This window comes from Triticum aestivum, chromosome 4B (genome assembly GCF_018294505.1).
Source record: "Triticum aestivum cultivar Chinese Spring chromosome 4B, IWGSC CS RefSeq v2.1, whole genome shotgun sequence".
NCBI lineage: Eukaryota > Viridiplantae > Streptophyta > Magnoliopsida > Poales > Poaceae > Triticum > Triticum aestivum.
In genome coordinates, this window is record NC_057804.1 from 285,400,811 (window position 1) to 285,423,039 (window position 22,229).

The following is a 22,229-nucleotide window of genomic DNA, read 5'->3' on the forward strand; positions in this document are numbered from 1 at the left end:
AATAGCAGTGTACAACTCATTGTATCTTTTCAGAAGAGCTGGATCAATGCTCGATGGTGTCACAACAGGAAGTTCGTCATCTATAATAAAAAGATGAAGTTCACTTATCCAAAAAAATGAAGTTTCACTTATCGTTAAACATCTAATGCAGCTACCATAGTAATTAAAAAAATGAATGAGAAAATCTTCAACTTCATTGTTCGAAACAAAACTCTTGCCTTCAGTGTCAGAGTCTTCATGTTGTTGTTCTTCAGAGCTGACCAAAACATTTACTTGGCTAGGTTGCGCTGAAACCACCACAACTTCACTGGACTGCCCTACTGTAGCAACATCATCATTCTCTCGATTTACAATAGTTTGGTAAAGCGCAACGTCCTTGGATACTTCAGCTACATGAGGCTCCACTCTGAATACATCAGGAACATCATTGGGCGCCAGACAAATAGGAGAAGCAGTAACTCTACCAGTAGGAACGACATTCTCCAGCGGCTTTTCAATGCCAAAATCAGAATCTTTGTGCCAACTAGGGGAAACAACATCGTGGGATTCTTGAGGTACAGAAGGTTCTGCACTATCGACGACAACCGATACAGAAGCATCAACACTGCCACCACCCGCAACAACACAATCCCCCTGGTTCACATCTACATGAACTTCTACGTTTTCATCTCCAGGCTGTAAAAAGTTCAAAAAAGACACAATGACACAAATGAGCGTGGGGATAATTAACACAATAACACATAGATCACTTATGTCAAAGACTGCAGTCCACACATGCAAAACAATTGCAGTTCACTTATGTCAAACACTGCAACCCACATATGTCAAAGACTGCAGTCCACATATGCAAAACAACTACAATTCACTTATGTCAAACACTGCAGCCCACATATGTCAAATAACTGTAGTCCATAAATGTAAAAAAGAACTGCAGTTCACTTATGTCAAACACTGCAGCCCACATATGCAAAAAAGAACCGCAGTTCAGTTATGTCACATCCCTAGCTTCTGGCAATGCATTAGGCTAGCCTCATGAGTGTCATCATGTTTAAGTTTCAAATAAACTTTAAATGGGGATTGCCTAAACCCTAGCATCAAAGGAATTCACTAGGTTCACCTCAAACATTTTCAGTAAATCCAAATGGTTTACAAAAATGTTCATCATTTATGGAAAATGCTATAGTCAGTAACCAGAGGTGATGCACATTTTTTCCATGACATATTTGGGCTCTGAATTAAATCATATTCTATTTGCATTTGGGCATTTAAATGTTATAAAATATTTTAAATGCTCAAATAATCATAAACTAAATTTTTTGCTGTTGGTTATATCCCAAACAGTGGCATTGAGCAGTTTCATGATTTTTGGATCCGTTTAAGTATTTTTAATAAAGCCATCAAGTTAGAGAATAATAGAAAAGAGCAATAAAAGAGAGAGAGAGACTTACCTGGCCTCACTGTGCATCCCACCTAGTCGGCCTAGCTGTGGCCCAGCACCATAGAGAGCCCAGCCCACCACCCCACTGTGTCGTCTTCCTCCTGCCAGTAGGAGCAGCTCGTTGTAGCGCGCACTCGCCCCTGGCCACCTCCTGCTTCCTCCCCGGGCCTTCTAGCGACGCCACAGAGACGCCTCGTGGCCCCTCGCTCCTCTCCCTCACTCTCTGCTCTCTCCGTCACCCTCTAGTCCCTTCCCCGAGCGCGACCAAACGTAGCCGTCGCCGCCGACGAGCTCCACCATGGCCACAGCCATCTCCGAGCCTCTCGGACGCGCCCCCGAGGTCCGCCGTGACGCCCCCGTCCTCTCCGCCAAGCTACATGACACCGGACGCCCTGGAGCACCGTCGTCGACGCCATCTTCGTCCTTTTCACCGATGGTCGTCGTCGACTGATTCATCGCACCAGGCTGTCCCCGCCGTCGTTCTCCTCCTCTAGCCCTGCTGACCACCGCGGCCGAAGCTTGCCGCCGCCGTGCCTCGTCACCGACGTGGCTAGAGCCACAACAACTGAAAGCTGAGCACACCAGCGTGTTCAATGCAGCTCCAGGAGCCCGTATCCACCACCAGCTCCTCCCCTCATGCCCCCTAGCTCCAACTCGAGCACGCCCGTAGCTCCAGCCCCCGCCAGGAGCTCGCTTCCGGCAAACTCCGGCCACCCCCGCACCTCCCGTTGGTCTCCCTAGATAACCACGAGCACGAGCTACCTTCTGGTGGCCCTGGCGCGTTGATCCGTCGCCTCTCGCAAGTTCCGAGCGAACTCCACCACAGTTCGAGGCCACCGCCAGCGAGGATTCGGCGGCTGCCGATGTGGCCATGCGATTAGCGCTAATCACGGCCAGCTAACCCCCCCAGAGCCACTGACAGTCGGCCCCACTGCCTAATCAACCTAGCTTAGTTTTTGTTTAGATTTAACTAACCACACGGGCCCCACAGGTCAGTTTGACCTGGCCATGTCACCAGTTAACCCGACCCCACCTGTCAGTGACACTAACCCGTCCTAAGTCACTGACCAGTGGACCCCACTGGTCAGGTTTGACCTAGTCAGCCGCAGTTGACCTGCTGACGTCATAGTGACGCAGTGCTGACGTAGTAAGACATTTTCTGGATTAAGTTTAATTTAGAAAATTCCAGAAAATGGTTTAAACTTCTAAAATTCATAGAAAATTATCTATAACTCCAAATGAAATAAATCATATATGAAAAATGATCAGAAAAATCTAATCTATACATCTGTACCATTTTCATGCATGTTAGAACAACTTATAGCTGCTGTTTAGCACAAATCATGTAAATGGCATTTAAATAACCACATGTGGAGTTTGAATTTGAATCTTGGATTCAAACCAACTTCATTTAACCTGTTGTAGTTGCATTAGCCCAACACACTCATATTGCCGTGTCATGATCATGCATCATATTGTGCATTGCATTGATTGTGTTTCCTTCTGTATTGCCGGTATTTGTCCCCTCTCAGTAGACGTGTTCCGACGATGAGTTCGATAACACCGATGAAGAACTATATCATCTTCAGAAGTGCCAGGCAAGAAAAAGCCCCTTGTTCATTCCGATACAACCCCACTCTCTCGCTCCTACTCTCTTTTACTACATTAGGACAACAACAACTCATGTGTTACTTGCTGTGGTAGTTGAACTCCTTTTCCTCTGCATGACCTATCATTGCCACAGTAAATAGATGAAACCCACTAGCATGAGTAGGAGTTGTTTGAGCCCTGATGTGCCTACTCATTCATGCTTGTTTGTCATGCCTGCTACTGCTTAGAGTTGAGTCTAGTCTGATTCATCGGGGATGAATTGGAAGGTTGTGAACATGTCCTACTGTGTGTGAGCTAAGTGTGTGAACACTATTTTGTAAAGGTAGCGATGAGAGGCCATGTAGGAGCACATGGTGGGTTGTCTCATTGAAGCCGTACTCAGGAACTGAGTTCTGTGTATGTGATCCATGAAACAGCTACTACCATGCATTGGGCCCTGAAATATGACCCCGCTCGACTTCTTAACCACCCTAGTCCTCTGTCCAGGAGTTGCAAGTACTTTCTGGTGTTTATAGTTTCTGGAGGCCGTGTGCAGCACTGACCGGAGGGGTGGGTTGTGATGTGGTAGGCACGTGGCCGGGTATGTCGGGCGCCCATTTGGTGTCGCGGAACCCTATACACATTGTTCGGGGCCATATGTGGAAACCTCGGCCAGACTCCCTGCGGATGGAACCTGAGTAGGCGATAAACCTGGACTAGAGACTTAGGTGTTTAGGTAGGTCGTGGTCTACACCCACGTCGGCTTTCGCTTGAAGTCTGCCGAGCACATGTCGTGTGCAGACGCTAAGTGGTGGAAACATGTATGAAGAAGTACACCCCTGCAGGGTTATAAATGATTTATTCGAATAGCCGCGTCTGTGATAAAGGACCTCTGGGTTGCCTATACAGTTCATAGACAAGTGAAAGTGGATACTCTAAAATACGCAAGATAAGCGTGAGTGCTATGGATGGCGTTCTCGTAGGGAGACGGGAGCGGATCCATAGTGGTGTATTGGTTGGTGAATATGTGGACTCGTTGTGTGCCACCTCAAAAGAGTTACTTGCAGTCGTAGTTCAGGATAGCCAACGAGTCAAAGCTGGCTTGTTGCAGTTAAACCCCACCATCCCCTTGTTGATAATGATGCATATGTAGATAGTTCTGATGTAACTCTTGCTGGGTACATTTGTACTCACGTTTGCTTAATTTATGTTTTTGCAGAGAGACTTCAGTCTCTCTAGTAGTTCCGCTTGGACTTCGACGTTTAGCTTGCTACCTCAGCTACGATCTTGTGCCCTCGGCAGGATCTGGTAGTTAGTCAGGCTTCTCAGCCTTTTTCATTTGTAGATGTCTGTACTCAGACATGTTAAGCTTCCGCATGTGCTTTGACATGTATGCTTTGGATGTTGGGTCATGAGACCCATGCTTGTAATATCTCGCTCCTCGGAGCCTATTGAATAAAATACTTGAGTTGTAGAGTCATGTTGTGATGCCATGTTGTATTTGCACATGTCGAGCATATTGTGTGTATGTTATTGAAGTGCTTGGTATGTATGGGATCTGACTATCTAGTTGTTTATCCTTGGTAGCCTCTCTTACCGGGAAATGTCTCCTAGTGCTTCCACTAAGCCTTGGTAGCTTACTACTGCTATGGAACACTTAGGCTGGCCGGCATGTGTCCTTCTTTGTTCCCGTGTCTGTCCCTTTGGGGAAATGTCACGCGGTGTCTACTAGAGTCATGTTAGCCTGCTACAGGCCGGTTTCTCCGGAGTCCTGCTAGCCCAGCTGCTACAGTCCGGATTCATTCGCTGATGACCGACACATTCATTGCTGGGTCATGTATGCCTGTCCCTGTAAGTTAGTGCCACTTTGGGTTCACGACTAGCCATGTCAGCCCGGGCTCCTTGTCATATGGATGCTAGCGACACTATCATATACGTGTGCCAAAGGCGCAAACGGTCCCGGGCCTGGTAAGGCAACACCCGTGGGGATACCGTGCGTGAGGCCGCAAAGTGATATGAGGTGTTACATGCTAGATCAGTGTGGCATTGAGTCGGGGTCCTAACAAGTTATGTTAAATACTAAAGCTTACATATGTAAAAGACTGCAACCCACATATGCGAAAAGAACTGTAGTTCACCTCTGTCAAAGACTAAAGCTCACACATGTAAAACTATGTAGCTCACATATGTAAAAGAAATGCATATGAGTGAACAGAACAGCGTACGAAAAGCTTATAACAACAACAAAAAATTAGATTACAACCCACTAACAAAAAAAGTAATTCCACTAAACCTTATCAACTACAACATCCGGAGCGGAAGATGCATCAGCCAAGTCCTCATCCTTCCTAGAGCCATCGTAGGAATCTTTGTGCACATCACAAGCAACAACTCCAGTCTACAGACATAGAACAAATCAAAAACGAAAATAAGATGGTAACTAGCAAGAACGAAAAAAACTTCAGCTATGCACAAGCAGTACACACTTTACAATCATGAGGTACACAAAAAATACAATAAAATGGAAAGAAAAAAATACAAGTTCAAGAAGAGAGGCACATGGCAGAACAGACATGGCAGAAGTACTTGTACCTGACCAATTCCATCGTCCCTAGATCCATGGACACCAGAAGATTCCACTCCAGCCTATGACGAAAAACTAATAGTGAGGAGCAGTCCACATAATACACAAAAGAGGTTCAAAAGCACAAAAACCTAGAATGTACATTATCAGTGCCGATGCCAGCGTCTTGATGGTTCATTTCATCCAAAATATGCTCAACATCCTTCTCATACTGAGCGCATTTTTCTTCCTATGAATGTTTCAACTGAGCATACGAAGACCGAATAGTCGTCACTGCAATCTTTAGGCTTTCAACCACGCCACAATCAAAATTGTGAGCAGCAACAATGTCTTGCACAGGACCTGCACGTGAATCTTTTACCCAATGGCTGTATGACAGAGATATTCAGGCAGATGAGGATTGCCTATTCCTTGGGGATTTTAATTATATTCGGGGCCCAGAAAACAGCAACAAGCCAGGGGGTGCTGTTAACATGTTAACCTTTAATGATATTATCCGCAAGCACAATCTCGTGGAATTACCTATTAAAGGTAGATTATACACATGGAGCAACATGCAACAAGATCCACTATTTGAACAACTCGATTGGTTCTTCACCTCTATTCACTCGACAAATGTTTACCCCAATACTATGGTTAAATCTCTCTGCAAGCCCACCTCAGATCACACGCTTTGTGTAGTAAACATTGAGACAAAAATACCTCGTGCCAAGCTTTTCAGATTTGAATCATATTGGCTACTGCACCCAGGCTTCATGGATGTAGGTAAAAAGTTTGGGACAGACCTATCGCCGTGACCAATGCGGCCACCTTGCTCTGTCGCACGTTCAACAATCTTCGACGGGAGCTCAAATCTTGGAGTAAGAACATTTCTCGTCTTTCTTTAGCCATTGAAAACACAAACAACACCCTGGCGGATTTGGACGCGTTGGAAAATCAACGGGCTCTCACACTCCCTGAAAACAACTTCCGCAAGATTATCAAAAAACACCTCCTACGATTGTTGGACTATCAGAAGCAGTATTGGAAGAAACGGTGCACAATCCTGGGTTAAGTTTGGCGATGAAAATATGAAGTTTTTTCAAGCTGTGGCCACGAAAAGATATCGTAAGAACAATATTGCAAACCTACCAACTTCTGATGGCCTCATGGTGGAAGATCATACTGGTAAAGAGGCTCTCCTCTTCCACGCTTATTCAGACAGGCTAGGCACCTCTAGCCCCGTGCAAATGCAGTTCAACCTTCCATCATTAATCCTGCCTAATGAAAATCTTGATCACCTAACTTTGCCTTTCACTCATGAGGAAATTGACTTGGTTGTTAAAGAGATGCCAGGTGATAGGGCTCCTGGCCCTGATGGATTTAGTGGTCTCTTCCTTAAAGTGTGTTGGCCAATCATGAAGGAAGATTTTTACTCGTTGTGTGATAAATTCCATGTAGGATCTCTTAATCTCCAAAGCATCAATGATGGACTGATTACTCTGATCCCGAAGAATGTGTCTCCATCTACAGTTAATGACTACAGGCCAATCACGTTACTTAATTGATGCCTTAAACTCATTACCAAACTCCTGGCCAACCGTCTGCAGAAGGTCATTTTGAAAATTATTCATCGTAACCAATATGGCTTCATACATGGAAGATCGATTCAAGACTGCCTTGCATGGACATTCCAATACATCCACCAATGCCAAGCCTCTAAGCGCCCGACCGTACTGCTCAAATTGGATTTCGCCAAAGCCTTTGACACCATTGAACATGACCCCATGATCAACATCATGAAACATATGGGTTTCAATGACAAATGGTTGTCTTGGATCAATTCAATTTTTTCTACTGGCAGATCTTCCGTTCTCCTCAATGGTGTTCCAGGCAGACAATTCCACTGCCGTCGTGGAGTTAGACAGGGCGATGCTCTGTCTCCACTCATCTTCGTGCTTGCGGCCGACATCCTCCAATCTGCCATCAATGATGCTTATAGGGAGGGCCTGATTCAACTTCCTTTTCCATGTAACAGCCAAATGGATTACCCTATTGTCCAGTACGCGGATGACACAATCTTACTCATGCCTGCCTGCCCTCAACAAGCCTTGACTATCAAAAATATCCTCACCAAGTATGCCCAATCCATCGGCCTTAAGATCAACTTCCATAAGTCTACGCTCATTCCCATAAACTTGGAAACTGATCTTGCTTCGCAAATTGCTTCTATCTTCGAATGCACCATTGGTGCCATGCCGTTTACCTACCTTGGCCTGCCCTTGGGCATGTCTCGGCCTACCATGCAAGACTTTATGCCTCTCATCAATATTGTTGAAAGAAGCCCGTCTTCCATATTGTCTCTTATGTCCCATGCTGGGAAGCTGACTCTTCTCAACTCCACAGTCATTTCCTTCTCATATATGGGATGTGAATGCTGCCTTTTCTGCCAAAGCTCATAGAACTACTGGATAAGATTAGTCGCAGATGCTTATGGATCAAGAAGACTGAACAAGGAGACAAATGTAACTCATTGGCTGCTTGGGACATGGTGTGCAAGCCCAAAAGTAAGGGAGGGCTTGGAGTTCTTAATCTTTGAATCCAAAACGAAGCTCTACTTTTGAAGTTTCTGCACAAATTCTACAACAAGATGGATATTCCATGGGTGCAACTCACTTGGGATTCATACTATGCCCAAACAATACCGCATGCTTGCGACCCGGTTGGATCATTTTGGTGGAAGGATATACTCAAGCTCACTCCTAAATTCAGGGGGGGTCTCTCGGATCAATATTGTGTGTGGCACCACAACTCTATTCTGGAAAGACTTATGGTCCGATCAGCTTCTTCAAGACTCACATCCTCGTGCTTTCTCCCACTCTTTGAATGAACATGTTTCTTTCAAGGATTTCTTGGGGATCACGTCGCTGGGAGAAACGTTTCACCTGCCTTTGACCCCCCAAGCACATGCAGAGGTTAGGAACATGCAATCAATTACGGAAGAAATACAGCCATCCACAGCAGCTTTGGACGTGTGGCATTACGTGTGGGGCAAAACGATCTTTAAATCAATATATTATTACCGCTTCTTCTTCAGAGACATTCAACCTCACCAAGTGTTCTGCTGGATTTGGAAATCAAAGTGCACGATGAAATTGAAGGTCTTTGCTTGGCTACTCTTCCATGAAAGACTCAACATGCGGAATATGCTCAAAAGAAGTCATTACAACATCGGAGACGACCACAATTTCCTTCTATGCGGAATGAATACAGAGGAAACGGTTGAGCACATGATATTTACCTGTTCTTTCAGCACGCATTGCTGGGATAAACTTGATATTCATTGGGAGCCTTCCCGACCGCTTGCGAGCTATTTAAATTTAAAAAAATGGCCACCCTTCCCCAATGTTCCTTGAGAAATTCATTGTGGCAACATGGAGTATTTGGAAGGAGAGGAATAACAAGCATTTTTGAGCTATACCCCCCTCTTTCAGTTCCTGGTTGGACATATTCAAGAGGGACCTCGAGCTACTTCAACATAGGGTCAAAGAGGCGCACATGCCCTTTGTTATAAACTTTGTACAGTCCTTATAGTAGTTGTCCCTACTTTCCTAGCTACCTATCCTCACTTGCCACAAAGTGGACAAGTCCACCCCTCCCATGTAAATATTCGCTTGTACAGTGCACCCTTGTTTTTTTAATATATTAACACAGTAGGAGCCTTTCCTACTGTTCAAGGTCAAAAAAAATATCTTCATCTCGTGGGCCATGGCCGGCAGGGAAAAAGCCAGCAACTGTCCTCAACCTGTCACCATAGGTTGGCAAATCTTCAGTTAACTTCAAAACCTTCAGAAGAAGCTCATCAATCTCCTTGTGTTTTTCACCGCTAACAAATGTTTGTTTAGAAGAGCTTCTATTATCAAACATTCGAAGATCCGTGAAACCAGGAGTAGGCGGCACCTCATCATCATAGGCAGGAAGCTGGCTACAAATAGGCTCATAAAACCTAGCATGAGTGCTAGGCCCCGCATCAGAGCTGCCACATAGCACTGCAGTAGGACAGTTGTACACAATATCACCTGATGCCTTCCACTGCAAAAAAGACAACAAGGGAAGAGAAGTACACATGTGAATACTAGAAAGTTCAAATTTACAATGATTGCACTTTTTCTATAAAAAACTCTGATCTTAAAAACTCAGATGCACTAACTAACAACTTCCCAAATTTGTAAGTTTCAAAATAAATCTTTCCCTTGACAAGCACATCCTCGTTGTATAACTTCATAAGGTCCTTGGTCGTCAGGTATGACACACGTGGCGTCAATGTGTGCATAATTGAAAATTTGTGAAGCTTCAAGTAATCAAGATACATAATCAGGGGGACAATGGCACAACCCTCTACACAATTCTGCTTGCTGCCTTCTATCTGCCACCTCACCACAGCTGCCTACAACTCATCAACAACAAGCTGACAAAAGTCCATCTACGCCATAGCCGCATAATCCATGTTCTCTACCATGGCAGCAACCCTACCCAAATGAACTGCTAGCCCGGGCACAACAAGTTCTAATAAAGTATCAGGAAGAACACCTTGACAGCAAGATCAACAGTCACATGATCATCTTCCTCCACCAACACCTTCAGCTTCTGAAGAAAGTCCTTAACACCTATACTTTTTGAACGGTCAAAGCCAAGCTCATCCTTGAGGGCAGTCAATGAGCCATCATGGCCACTGGCAGCAGGCATGGGTGCAGTGTGACATCCCATAGGTAAATCAAAAGTGTGACGAAGTGCATCATGATTGATTCGAAGAACCCTGCCATTCCCAAAGTCCATTATCATCGTGGTAGGGTCAATCACTCCCATCAGATAGCACATAAAATGCGTGACACATTTTTCTTTACTATCAGTTGATAATCCCCAAGTGCAGGGAATCATCACAACAATTTCCAAATGTGGAAACGATAAGTATGGAGTGTCGAACCCACAAGGAGCTAAAGGTAAGATCAATATTCTCTCAAGTCCTATCTGCCACTGATACGACTCTACGTACACCTAATGTTTGCTTCCAACTAGAAGCGAGAAAAAAAACTACGTTGTGGGTATGAAGAGGATAGCTTTGCATGGTAGTAGGGAGCTAAAATATAAAAGTAGGTGCTGTTATCATAAAGTTAGAATATATTACTAAATATTATAAATAGCGAGTGTGGAATAGTGATGGGTTGGTGTGCGGAATTGTCCTAGGCAATTGTTTACAAGACCGGTAATCACTATTGCAATTTCATATGAGGGAGAGGCATAAGCTAACATACTTTCTCTTCTTGGATCATATGCACTTATGAGTGGAACTCTAGCAAGCATCCGCAACTAATAAAGATCATTAAGGTAAAACCCAACCATAGCATGAACATATCAAGTCCTCTTTATCCCATACGAAACAACCCCCTTACTCGGGTTTATGCTTCTGTCACTCAAGCAACCCACTATAAGCGAATCATGAACATATTGCAACACCATATAGCGGGAATCCCTCACGCTTGCGCGACACGGAGGGCACCATAGAACAACACCAAAATAAAACATAAAACTCATACCAATCTAGATCATTAATCAACCCAAAGAGAAAGGATAACTACTCAAAACATCATAGGATGGCAACACATCATTGGATCATAATATGTGGCATAAAGCACCATGTTCAAGTAGGGATTACAGCGGGGTGTGAGAGAAAGAGATGAGGATGGTGATTTTAATGAAGACGATCACTGCGGCGATGACTCCCCTCTTGATGGCACTCCGACGCCACCGAGAGAGAGGAGGAGAGGTTCTCTCCCTTGTGCTCCCTCCTCCATGGCCTCCCCCTGGATGGGGAGAGGTTCTCCCTCTGGTCGTTGGCCTTCATGGCGTTGATGGCCCCTCTGAGATCCTCCCCCATGGCCTCCAGTGATGATGGCCCCCTCCGGCAGGGTGCCAGAGAGGGCATAGATTGATTTCTCGTGGTTCTGGAGGCTTGCAGCAGCGGAACTTCTGATCTCTCCTCTGTTCTAGGGTTTTTAGGATTTATAGGAGGGGTTGGCGTCGGTTTCACGTCAAGGGGGCCCACAGGGAGTCCACAAGGTAGGAGCACCCTCCTGGGGGGTAGGGAGCGCCCTCCGCCCTCGTGGTTTGCTCGAGACTCTCCTCCGGTAGCTTTTCGTTCCAGTATTTTTTATATTTTCCAAAAATATTCTCCGTTGATTTTCAGCGCATTCCTAGAACTTTTACTTCTACACAAAACCAACACCATGGTAGTTCTGCTGAAACAACATCAGTCCGGGATAGTTCTAATCAAATCATACCAAAATCATGTAAAAATATTATAAACATGGCATGAATACTTCATAAATTATAGATATGTTGGAGACGTATTAGCATCCCCAAGCTTAATTCCTGCTCGTCTTCAAGTAGGTAAATGATAAAAGAAATAATGTATGAAGTGTGAATTCTATCAAGTGCATAAGTTTGATCAATGATAGTTTCAATCACTTTTTCTAGCATCATTATATATCATAACAGTAGCTCAACTCATAAAAATTCTCATGATCAAGTAACAAGCTATTCACATGTTAAAGTATAGATCTTAAACTTTCTTGAAAACTAACAAACTATGTTCTTAGTCATCAAACAATTGCAATTCATCTTATTTTTAGAAGGGTCTATGTAATAGCTTTGATTTAGCAAACTCCACATACTCAACTATCATTTAATCTTTCACAATTGCTAACACTCACGTGATATTTATGGGTTCAAAGTTTTAATCGGACACAGAGAAAGATAGGGGCTTATAGTTTCGCGACCCAACCTTTTACCTCAAGGGTAATGTCAACAATAATACTTTATTAAAACCTACATCCAAGTGGATATATATATCCGGATCGCTCCAACACAAAGTGCTTGCCAGAGGAAAAAGTGTAAAAAGGAAAGGTGAAAATCACCGTCACCCTTGTATAAGGGTAGAAGGTAAAAGTAAAAGACAGGCCCTTCACAAAGGGAAGCAGAGGTTGTCATGCACTTTTACGGTTGGATGCACAAAATCTTAATGTAAAAGAACATCACTTTATATTCGCGCTTGTGATAAGGACCTTTATTATGCAGTCATTCGCTTTTATTTCTTCCATATCTCAAGTTCGTATAAAGCTTATTTTCTTCGCACTAATAGATCATACATATTTAAGGAGCAATTTTTATTGCTTGCACCAATGACAACTTACTTGAAGTATCTTACTCAATCCACAGGTAGGTATGGTGGACTCTCATGGCAAAACTAGGTTTAAGGGGTGTTTGGAAGCACAAGTAGTATTTCCACTTGGTGCAAAGAATTTGGCTAGCATGAGAGGGAAAGGAAAGCTCAACATGTTGGATGATCCAAGACAATACAATGTCTACTCGGATATAGGAAAACATAACCCATTAAGTTGTCTTCCTTGTCCAACATCAACTTTTTAGCATGTCATATTTTAATGAGTGCTCAGAATTACAAAAGATGTCCAAGATAGTATATTTATATGTGAAATCTCTCTTCCTTCAATATTCTTTCATGAATTGTTCAAGTGACCAATTCTACGTTTGCTAACTTTCAATAAATTTATCACCTATACTTATTATGTGTGAAGTCATTAATCCCCATGGTATAAGCATATGAAACATATATAAATTCTGATTTATGATATTCAATTCATTCAACCATTTACTCATAGGATACACGTGAAGCACATGAATAAATGTCAAACTACTCCAAAAAGATATAAGTGAAGGATAATGAGTAGTCAAATAATTAACTAGCCATGGGAGGATTCTCTGTCATTCAGAATTTCAGATCCAATGATTTTATTCAAACAGCAAGTAAAATTTAAAATACGCTCCAAGCAAAACACATATCATGTGACGAATAAAAATATAGCTCTGAGTAAGGTATACCGATGGTTTTGAAGATGAAAGACGGGATGCCTTCCGGGGCATCCCCAAGCTTAGGCGCTTGAGTCTTCCTTGAATATTACCTTGGGGTGCCTTGGGCATCCCCAAGCTTAGGGTCTTTCCACTCCTTATTCTCATCATATCGATATCTCACCTAAAACTTGAAAACTTCAATCACACAAAACTTAATGGAACCTCGTGAGATGGGTTAGTATGATAAAGAGTAAACCATTCACATTGGTACTGTCAAACACAAGATTCATAATTGTTCTCACACAATGCCTACTGTACCATATAATTTCTACAATTTATATTGAGAAATATAAGCTTAGAAAACAAGCTAACTATGCATTGAAAACAGAATCTGCCAGAAACAGAACAGTCTATAATGATCTGAACAGCAACCATACTTATGCTACTTCAGAAATCCAGGAAAATTAGGAAAACTTGAGAAAGTTGTGTACAAATCCATAGAAAAGAGAATCAGATCAAAAGCTCATTTCTGTGAATTATCAAAACTAATTTACTGGGCGCAAAACTTTCTGATTTTCAGCAGGATCAACACAACTATCACCGTAAGCTATCCTAAAGGTTTAACTTGGCACTTTATTGAAACAAAGCTATAAAACATGATTACTACAGTAGCTTAATCATGTGAACACACTGAAACAGTAAGGATAAATATTGGGTTGTCTCCCAACAAGCGCTTTTCTTTAATGCCTTTTAGCTAGGCATGATGATTTTAATGATGCTCACATAAAAGATAAGAATTGAAACATAAAGAGAGCATCATGAAGAATATAACTAGCACATTTAAGTTTAACCCACTTCCTATGCCTAGGGATTTTGTGAGCACACAATTTGTGGGAAAAATAATCAACTAGCATAGGAAGGCAAAATAAGCATACACTACTAGGGAAAAACCTATACACAGAATCTTACCAGCAGCGCTCCTCAAAATACCATGCTACTGCTATTTAGCAGCAGCGCGTGATATCAAAATGCGCTGCTGAAAGGAAAATAGCAGTAGCGTGTCCACCACAAACCGCGCTACTGCTATAATTGCCATGACCTCGCCCCCGCTAGTTATAGCAGTAGCGCCCTATACTGAACCGCGCTACTGCTATAGAAGTTAGCAGCAGCGCGCTTCGAAGAAAACCACTACTGCTAAGATCAGCCCACAAGTTTAGTCCCACCTCGCTCCGTGAATAGGGTGTTTACCACCTTAAATATGTTATTTCTGAAACTACCACAACCAGTTGGTCTTCACTGAACTCTATGTGTAAAATTTGTGGCTGCAATATGAGTCCTCTCTGGTTCCAACCGGAGAGGACTCATATTGACAATTCAGATTGTACACAAAAAGATCATTGATGGCCAATGTATTTTTGCATTGACGTATTTTTTGTATAGTTACACTTAGCAGTAGCGGTTTATATGCAAAGCGCTACTGCTATTCAGATTAGCTGTAGCGCGTTTTGGCAAACGCGCTACAACTATTTCTACCTTATCCCCACGCGCACGACCGGCCCTCACTCACACTCTCACTCTCGCTAGCGTGCCAATAACCGTCGTCGTGCGTCGCCGCTGCCGCCGCCTTTGTCCGTCCGCCACCGAGGTACTCCCCTCCTTCTGTCCCTCCTCCCTCCTCCTCGCACATCCTCCCTCCGCCTGCGGCCGCCCCTCCCTCCTCCGCCGCTGCCCTCCTCCCTCCGCCTGTGGCCGCCCCTCCTCCCTCCTCCGCCGGCAGCCCTCCTCCCACCGCCCTCGACCTCGCCGCCCCTGGCTACCTCTCCGTCGCCCCCACCCCCTGCCACTCGTTAGTACTAGATTTAGTAGTAGTAGATGTTAATTTAGGGTTCATAGCTAGTACTAGATGTTGCTTAGTTAGTACTAGATTTTTAGTAGTAGTAGATGTTAATTACTAGTAGTGATGGTACTAGTTAACTAGGGCAGTATGATTAATAGTAGTTGTAGTTGAACTACTTTAGTTGTAGTTGAACTAGTTTAGTAAGTAAATTAATAAAATAGTTGAACTAGTTGAATTAATAGAACTAATGTATTTTTAGTAAGATAATTAATATAACTAGTTGAACTACTTTATTTTTAGAAAGAACTAGTTTTTTTCTATTTATAGTAAGTTTATATTTAGTAAGAACTAGTTGAATTAATAAAACTAGTTGAACATGTCATATTTGTTGTTATTTTTTAGTTTAAGCAATTATTGGTGATGTATTAGTGATAACTTATACAGTTTCAGGTGACCACCGTCGTCCCCGTTACTGACCCCCTCCGACATCCCCGCCATCGTCCCAGTCACCGACCCCCTCCGACATTGAGGTGAGACCAGCCAAATATCCTCGTATATCTTGTGTTATTGCTCAAATAGGATATGTGGTTGCCCAAGTGGCCGTTCATGTTCAGTTTACATCTCCGAGTGGCCTATGTTTTGCCGAAGTATTGATTAATTTCGGTTCCAGCAAATTTCAGGCGCTCGATATGTCCTTTTTTAGCAAAGGTCATGCCAGATTTTTTCGTGAATTTTGGCATGACTTGTGCTAGAATATGTACAAGTTTAATCTTTGAATTATGAATGTAGGAAATGTCGTACTCGGACAACGACAGTCTCCCGGGGGAGTGTAGCTGGTGCCATGACAATCGAGGTATGTGCGACAGGTTCGTTGAGCTGGACGAAGATTGGCGCTTCAACATTAAGCTCGAGGAGACCTTCGATTGTGAAACGGTACGCAACAACGACAAGTGTTTTTTTCGTAATTAAGCATGACTTCAACTATTTCAACGTCTAATTTTCATATTTTACAATTCGACTAGCTTATCCCATGCCATGCAAGACACTATGTCTTGGAGAGGATGGGTTTTGAAGACCATGAAAATTTCGAAACAAAGAAAATACACCTAAGGACCCATCATGATATGGATTTTGAAGTAAATCTGTGCAATGCTCAGAGCGTAACCCATTTTGGTCGCCAAAATTGGGAAGCACTTTGCAAAATGTATGGTTTTTATGAGGGTATGATTGTCACCATGGATCTTGGTGATCCTGACATCGAGCAAGACAATATGGACATTTGGGTCCTTGTTGATACGCTTCCGATTGTACCGCTATGTGAGTTTCTCAAACATAGTTATTAACTAATTTATATTGTTTATTTCAAAATAGTTGATAGCTTATTTCCATTGACAACTTATTTTGATTCTTCAAAGACTGTGCGGAAGATGGTAGATAAAACCCACACCGATGGCACCGAATTAACGTATAAGGAGAAAAATCATCTGACCGCATTTTGTACTCTTCTTGAGAATTACAATAACTACTATCGAACTCCTCCAAATTATGGTGAATACGTGCCACTAGTGCATGTATTGAACCACGGTAACTTCTCTGGAGATACCCTGGTAAGATTTTTTACTATTACGACATCCGTGTATCTTTTGCATACTTCTAAAACTAGTACATCATTGCAAACTACGAAGTTACTATTATGTTTTTCAACAAAAACTCCCGATGGATTGTGTGCCTCATCTGATGTCTCTGAATGGTCGCCTCTCAGTTCTGAACATACTGCCAGGTAAATCTAGGGAGCTCACCTGTGCATATCGGATTTCTAAAACCGGTGAACACATGTTCATCAAAGAATGGAAGAAATATATGGACATTTGCAAGGAGGTTCTTGGAAGTAACATTCAGCGAAAGGCAAGAATTGGAGACAGGCTAATCTCCATTCTCCATAATGGAGAGTCAGGGGCTATCTTGTTTTTTGCTATTTTACCTTAGAAAATGTAGTAGGTCTTAATCGAATGTAGTAGGTCCTATGAGGTACAATATGTTTATTATGTGGTAATGTGTTAGAGTTGATAATGAGGAGTACTTGTGATTACGACCAGTGACCAATTTGCTATGTGATGTCATTGATGAAAATGATTGAAATGGGGACAATCCTTTCTCATATATTTTTTACAAATGAGGAAGGGAGTGCTAGTGAGGGATGGCGTCGATGGTCGAGGAGGGGGATGAGGGGCGGCGCCGATGGTTGCGAAAGTAATCTTCTCTTTTTTAAAATGGATAAATCCTTTTTTGTACACATTGAAGTTCTTTATTATTTTTTATTTGATGTTATTCTATTTTTTACGAACATGAAAAACTAATCTTAAAAAAACGTCGGACTGCTCTGTTTTTTTTAATTTAGTCTTCTTGGTTTGTATTTTGGAAACAGAGAATATCCAAAAATATGTATATGTACATCAAACTGCTCTATTTTTAAGTCTGATCAACTGAATATATTTTTAAGTCTGTCATAATTGAACATTAACATGTTTATTTCATTTTACAGTATTAGTACAGTGTTAGTAGTAGTCCCTGAAGACACGGTGACAACAATTATAATAAACTCACAAGTAAAGAACACTCGCATCTCCCATCCTGTACGTCTAACTCAGTCAAACCCACAAGCTCTACGTAACGCCTCACACTGGTACTTCTAGCTGACACAAACATGACCTGCTTAGCTTGGTTAACAACCACTAGGCTATGCCAAAATTAGCGAGTGGGTAGCTAGCTCCTGCCTCCAGCTACTTCCCTGGAGCACCGCGTGAGGCGATCGAATGCATCAAGCACGTACTGCAAACATATTACACTTGGATCGAGTACAACTTTATTAACGGCGATGGCGACCATGGATGGTGGAAGAAAGACGATTGGCACGATCTGTAGGAGTCGTCCTGCTGGTGTAGTACAATGTGGACTTCACAACGCCATTCATATGGTCGGGAGGTAGCAACGGCCGGTGGAGACGTGGCAGAAGGGAAGGTCGCAGGCTGGAGGTGCGACGCTAGGAGCTTGCTTGCTGGAGCAGCGGGAGAAAGAGGTATGTTGTAGGGCGGTCGTCCACGTTTATGCATCAGGGAAAGGGGCCATAGCTGCGAGTGAGAAAGCAATGTTCATAAACATGCTGCTCATTCACTAAAATCGATGGAACTATTCTAGTCTGATACTTCACAAATTTTAAATATAAGCAGAGTTTTTTCTGCAACTTACCTCATGGAAAATCACTAGATCCCAGATCGCATGACTTCTTTCTTTATCATATCTGAACTTCAGATTAGTGCCTTCCCATTTTTTGCTCTGGCACGCTGTACAAGCTTCAGATAGTACATTAGAGAGCAGGAGCACAGTACACAACACTGGACGCGAGTAGCAGCAAGCTTTTCCATCAATTAGGAAATTGATGAAAACAATGAAAGAACACTTACTTGATAACCAAGAAACATGGTGAAAAAATTCAGCAGGAAAAATACAACTCTAATGTCAGTTTTTCACATTCTACCCGGTTAATTATTTTTTAACAACATACATATGAAGTTAATTAACGAATCAAAACTCGAAAAGGGACTCTCTTTTGTGCAGATGTAGACCCAATCATTCATGATTCTTCTTTAACATACTATAAGATGAACAACAGAGAAGCATCCATACCAACAATACAGACTTGCAAACAATATTGTAGAAACAAACATTAGAGTTATCATCGCTTGAGCGAGTAGAGCTGAGGCAGCCATGGAATTAGTAGTCGAGGAGCATCCATTTTTCTATGGCCTAATGTTGTCAGTCCAAGCATGCACATAACCGATGAAATTCATTTCAAGCTCCAAGTGCAGCAGCCTATGGCAAAGCTAGCAAATAACAACAACTTCAACCAGCTAAAGGGCACAACATAGAGCAACCGTAGTAGTGCAACAGGCAGATTTACATGGAGCAGCAGAGGTTCACATGTTCAAGCAAGAGACGACGGGGAAGGTCGATCAGAGGTGCTAGAGCAGGTCACGTACTAGAGATGCGGTAGGAGGCAGATGGAAACACCTCAATCAGTTAGTAGATGAACTTCTAAAGTATACCAATGTTGAACTGCAAAAAAAGTGGCTCCAGAAGCCCCATGACGAATTAGACCACACGGTTGGGGCTCCATCTATCTCCTACATCACCGGACGAGCTCTAGCCATGAGGAAGAACACAACCGGTTCTCACCATGAACTTGACCATAGCCTTTTGCATCAGAAAGAAAAAAAGAGCATGAGCAGAGAAGACACGGGCACCGCCGTGCGTCGCTGGTCGCCTCGTGCTACCAGGATCCTGCTCCGGTGCGGTGAGAGAGGTCAGGGATAGGGGGAGCGGTGCCCAGCGGTGGTAATGGAGTTGGCCGGAGGCTGGGGGCGGGTGGCCGGAGGGAGGCGGGGCATGCTGCGGCCCGCCGCGGCCCGCCGGAGGGGAACGCGGGCGGCGGGGCGGTCGCTGAAGGAAACACAGGGGCGTGCGACCCAAGAGGCGGTCGACCGAGTCGTCGCTGAGGGCGGGGCGTGCTGCGGCCTGTCGGAGGGGAACGCGGGCGGCGGGGCGGTCGTCGGAAGGAAACGCGTGGGCGCGCGACCGGGGAGGCGGTCGACCCCGTCGCCGTTGGGGACGTTCCGGCGACTGGTGTTGACAGGGGCGGCATCGGGGGATGCCAGAGGGTGCGAGAGAGGTGGGGCAGGGCACCTACGACGATGGATAGGGTCCGGGGTGGGGCGGAGCACTGGCGGTGGGTGGGGGAGGGGGTTGCCGATGGGTGGGTGGGGGTTGGGGATCGAGGGGAGGGAGGTGGGGATCGAGGCGCGGGAGGTGCAGGACACACGATCGTTTTTTTCCGGTGGAGTTTGGGAACACCACCGCGGCTCTATATATAGGGTGCTGTGATCCAAATAACTATTCTAATCCTGGGAATAGAATAGTGTTGTTACTAGTAACGGAATAATATTCTATTACCATGGTGTCCTATATAGGCTCGACAACCCGATTACACGACCGCGAGGAAAAAGAAAAAAACTCGTTCCCTTCGCCCACATCCCGGTCGACCCCCACCTCCCACCCTCGATCCCCAATCCCACAGCCGCCATGTTCCTCGCTGCCGGCACATATCCACCACCAACACCTCCTAGAGCTGCGAGAGCCTTCGTTGCCGGTGTGCACCCTACCACCACCACCTCCCACCTTTCAAAGCTGGCATGGCCCCCGCTGCAAGCGCGGACCCTGCCACCACCACCTTTCGCAGCCGCCATGGCCCCCGCCCTCGGCGCACGCCCCACCACCACCACCTCCCACATCCCACGGCCGCTGTGGTCCCTGCCCCATCCGCTCCTGCCCCAACGAGTCCCGTCGAACGCGGTGATCGTCCACCCAGCACCCCAGAAGCGCCGCCGGGCCGTCAAATGCGTTCCTTGAACTGTCGTGCACTGCCCGCGTTCCTTCTCCTTCCCCTGATCACCGCCGGGGTCCTTCCTGGGATTACCATTCTCTTCCTCCCACGAGCAGCAGCGACCCTGCTTCTTAGTCCAGATCGAGCTCTGCCCGCCGTCCAAGTCGAATCCCGGCCATAATATTCGGCAAATAGCCATCCTCTCCGTTCTGAATTGCCACCAGCCTCCGCCATGCTCGCCTAGCTCCATGGCCATCTCATGTTGTCGCGTGCATCAGTACGTGTGTGCTGCCGCATGACATTCTTTGTTTCAAGCCCTGTGTGGGCTGCTGCATCACTACGTCCATTGATACATCCATTTTGCATCATGCTTTTATATCGATATTTATTGCATTATGGGCTGTTATTACACGTTATGTCACAATACTTATGGCTGTTCTCTCTTATTTTACAAGGTTTATCATGAAGAGGGAGAATGCCGGCAACTGGAATTCTGGCTGGAAAATGAGCAAATATTGGAAACCTATTCTGCACAGCTTCAAAAATCCTGAAACTCCATGGAAGTCACTTTTGGAATTAATAAGAATTATTGAGCGAATAAAATACCAGAGGGGGCCCACACCCTGGCCAGGAGGGTGGGGGCGCCCCCCCTACTGGGCGCGCCCCTGTCTCCTGGTGCCCATCTTCTGCTATATGAAGGCTTTTACCCTGGAAAAAATCAGAAGCAAGCTTACGATACGAAACTCCACCGCCATGAGGCGAAACCTTGACGGAACCAATCTAGGGCTCCGGCGGAGCTGTTCTGCCGGGAAAACTTCCCTCCGGGAGGGGGAAATCATCACCATCGTCATCACCAAGGATCCTCTCATCGGGAGGGGGTCAATCTCCATCAACATCGTCACCAGCACCATCTCCTCTCAAAACTCTAGTTCATCTCTTGTATCCAATCTTGTATCAAAACCACAAATTGGTACCTATGGGTTGCCAGTAGTGTTGATTACTCCTTGTAGTTGATGCTAATTGGTTTACTTGGTGGAAGATCATATGTTCAGATCTTTAATACATATTAATACTCCTCTGATCATGAACATGAATATGCTTTGTGAGTAGTTACGTTTGTTCCCGAGGACATGGGTGAAGTCTTGCTATTAGTAGTCATGTGAATTTGGTATTCGTTCGATATTTTGATGAGATGTATGTTGTCTCTCCTCTAGTGGTGTTATGTGAATGTCGACTACATGACACTTCACCATTATTTGGGCCTAGAGGAAGGCATTGGGAAATAATAAGTAGATGATGGGTGGCTAGAGTGACAGAAGCTTAAACTCTAGTTTATGCGTTGCTTCGTAAGGGACTGATTTGGATCCACTAGTTTCATGCTATGGTTAGGTTTACCTTAGTACTTCTTTTGTAGTTGCGGATGCTTGCAATAGGGGTT